Below are 4,158 nucleotides of genomic sequence, written 5' to 3' on the forward strand. Positions count from 1 at the left end.
TCAGTTTAATATTTTGAGCATGTCATATCACTGGTAACAAAGATTGAAATTATAACATTAATTATATCTCTATATCCTGAAAGGGCAACCTTTAGTTTCTGTCAATCATAGAACACTTAACATGACAATGAAACTGTTTCAATGTTCGCTATTTGAATGAGGAACAGTGATAGTACTCTAAGTATGGCAAAGGGTATGGTATACTTATAATTAATTTCCAAATAAGTTGCTTTCTCACTTGTGGTGTGGATACAATTCATCTTTATTCCAATGTACATTTTTCTGGGTATGAGCAACATAAATTTTCTAAAGTAATGATCATGATTAAGATTTGGAAGAAGTAGAGAAGAAATTGGGCATGATTTTTAAGAGCTTAAACTCTGGAGGTATACCGAATTGGGTTAAAATGAACAGATACTAACTTTGGAGCCTTGAGAAATTTACTTTTCTATCCTTAGCCTCAGTTTCCTCGTCTATAAAATTAGTTAATATCAGCACTGAAGTACTTGGGTTATTTGAAGAGATTAAATGAGAAAACATAAGTAAACTATCTGATATATATATAGCAAATACTCAAAATGTGAACTCATAAATTCAGTATAAGTACACAGGAAGAAATGTATTAATTAGGCCCAGATATTCCGTAGGCCCACACTAATTTTGGACAAAGAATGGAATTAAACAAAGAATGGAACTTTGTTTTCTGGACTTACCTTAATAACCAATCCTCCTAATGATGTTTTTTGTCATTGTTGTTTGTTTGTTTGTTTTTACAACCTGATTTTATAGTTGTCTTATTCCTCAACACCGGAGACCTGGGAGTTTCCAAAAAAACCCGGCTACATCATTGTCAACAATTCTCACTGGCTTATTAAAACAGAAATGGTAGGGAAACAAATCCACACTTAATTCTGATCTCATATCACAGCGCTTTTTTAAGAGAATGAAACAGTCAATACATTCCTCCTGGCAATGGGTTAAATAGAATCCTCGACTCACTGTATCATCCACTTTTTAAAAACAGCTTACTGTTTTGAACTAACAAAATGACCGGAAATTATTTTAAAGATGAATCTATTAACACGTTGGCTAAGTAACAATTTTAGATTTTTATTTTTTCATTCCTAAAATGATGTGAAAGTAATAAAACACACAGAGCATTATTTGGGATAATTAAGATTATAATATTTTTAATTTATTTAGTTTCACGAAAGCATCTAAATGATTTAATTTAGAAAGTTTGGAAAATTATTATACTTTTTACAAATGGATACTTTGCTAAATTGATACTGGTGAATCAGGAAGATTATTATTGTGAAGATTTTTGAGGACTGATTTTTTTTAAATAAAGAAGAGAGAAGAATAATCTAGTTTAGTCCATCAATCCACACTGTTTCTGGAATGCCCTTAAATTATCAAACTTCTGAATCTGTAGAGAATGAGAAATTTCTCCATAATTTACTAGGATTATGAGACCTAGATATCCTTCCTCATGCTTGTGTCCTTCTCTCTCCCATCTTCCTCCTTTGCCTCCTCTTCCTCCTTCCTTATCTTCGCTTTCTGTTTAAAAATATGCATTCTAAGAAAAATGGCTATTTAGTAACGCACATTAATATCTTTTTATTAAAAAGGAAAATTTATTTCATTTAGTTGCACTCAAGTTGATTCCAGTTTCATGAGACAAAGGTAGAAGCCATTTGTCCAGCAACTGTTACATAGTGGGTTCTAAATGAACACCGGTTGCCTATGCAGCGGTGGGAAATCTGAGGACCTTGTGTTACAGCTCATTTACATATCCATGTCACCGAGCCTTAGGATGTCATTTAGCAGCCATATGACAACACCGACAGATAATTAGATTTAAGCGATCTGAATTATCAGCATTACACAGTGAAGAAACACTGCATTAGCAAGCAGGAAACCTAGGCATTGATACAATCCGAGTTACTTGCTGGAACTTAAGTGAATACTTTTTCTTGAATGTCTTCAATTGTAAGATAACAATAAAATTCTTTATTGTTTGCTGTAACAGCGATGTATTTGAAGAAAGCTATGCTTTTAGATGTTAAAACAGTTTTATCTCATCAACCTCTTTTGTAAGCCACAGAAAATAAATTGCTCCAAGAAATATGATACAAGATCTGGGAGCTTAGGGGGCGGGGAAAAAAATCTGTGCTTGAAAAGCTAAATCACAAATCAGTCAACTAATAGCTAATTTTCCCCAAATGATCTATTTCCTCTTAACTGAAATATTTCCTAATTAAGATAATTTCTCTGTTTCTACTTTAAAAACACTAAAGAAGATAAGTAGACCAAAGAGGATAGGGGTATTTCCCAGGTAATACAATTTCCATTTAATTTCTCATTAACACTTTTTAAAGAGAGCATATGTTTCTACTTAACTCTTTCAACAATCTGTTGTTTTATATTCCACAGTTACAAATGTGTATAAAAGGACTAATAAAAAACAAAAACAACTCAAAGAAAAGTCCTCTCTCCTAAAAGCCAAGAGAAAAGCATAGGCAGGATTACGATGACTCTAAACTTAATGTCGTAAGAGCAATTATAATCATAGAGAACCGTAGCAACGGTGTTATGGATAATGTTTGTGCTCTCTGCCCCCAAATTCATAGGTTGAAGTGCTAACGCCCAATGTGATGGTATTTAGAGACTGGGTCTTTGGATGGTAATTAAGGTTATATGTCATGAGGGTGTGAGGGCAGGGTCTTTATAATGGGATCTGTGTCTTTATAAGAAGAGAGACCAGAAAGCCTGTTTTCTCTGTCTCTCTGTCTCTGTCTCTGTCTCTGCCTCTGCCTCTGCCTCTGTCTCTGTGTCCCTCTCCTCCCCCAGCCCTGGCCGCCCCCCAAGTGAGAATATACCTAGAAGGTGGCCATCTACAAGCCAGGAAAAGTGTCCTTATCAAAAACTGATCATGCTGACACTTTGACTTTGGACTTCCCGACCTCCAGAACTGTGAACGATAAATTGATGTTTTTTAAACCACCAGTCTATGGTGTTTTGTTACGGCAGCCTGAGATAAGACAGTTTCCCTTTTCTCCTGCTGTATTTCCATCCTGATACATTCTTTAGTTTTCAATGATGCTGTAAGCTGAGAGGTCATTCAATTAGGTAGCCACCAAACACAGGTGACTCTTGAGTACTCAAAATGTGTCTGAATTGAGATGTGCTGTAAGTGTAACTGTAAAATAAATGTCTACTTTGGAAGACAGTAGAAAAAAAAGAGAATGTTAAATATCCTATTAGTAATTTTTATTTACCTATTGATATGTATATTGGTTTAAATAGAATATATTATTAATATACATTAATAATAGATATAATAACATATTATTAATACTAATTTCGATTATTAGTTTTTACTTTAATGTTTGACCACTAGAAAATTTAAAATAATGTTTGTGGCTTGCATTTGTGGATCACATTATAATTCTATTGAAAAGCTTCTTCCTATGAAAATCCAAGCCCTGATTAAAGAAGCAATGTTAAACTAATCCATTATATCTTGGTGCTCATGAATTGTCAAAACTTAAAGGTGCCTTCTGAGGAGAAATTTTTAAACAGAGAGAATCATGATATGATTTGGGACCTTTTCAAGAGCAGGATGAGATAAGATATCCGCACACAAAGCAGAGCAAGGGACCTTGGAGGACGCACTCTGTTCCAGTTAATAGTAGATCAAAAGTTATCTAGTCAGGGTTGCCATCAGTGACTCATAGCATGTTTGAAATGGAGAAACCTACATAGAATTATTTTCAGATAAGAAAAATAAGGCCTCGGGTATAATAATTTATTGTTCCCTATTCATCTTTCTTTATCTCTTGTTAAGTCTTCCAATGTTTATGAAACTTTATTTTCAGACATTCAAACTTGCAGTCAGTACTGACTCCGTTCTGACTCATTTATCCTTAATGTTGACAACGTTCAAAATAGCATTTAAACTCATGAATTCCTAGCAAAAGGAAACCAATTATAATGACAAGATTTTGTTACTTATCTTGTTTTAAAAAGCTAGCAAAAATATAAGTGTCATCCACGACCAGCAACGTCGAATGCTCAGAATTCTATAATGAGTGGGTAGGTTACATCTTAATATTTGAAAATAAATAAATAAGAGATATTGCACATTAGAATAAA

Source organism: Pteropus medius, unplaced genomic scaffold (genome assembly GCF_902729225.1).
Source record: "Pteropus medius unplaced genomic scaffold, Ma_sr-lr_union100, whole genome shotgun sequence".
NCBI lineage: Eukaryota > Metazoa > Chordata > Mammalia > Chiroptera > Pteropodidae > Pteropus > Pteropus medius.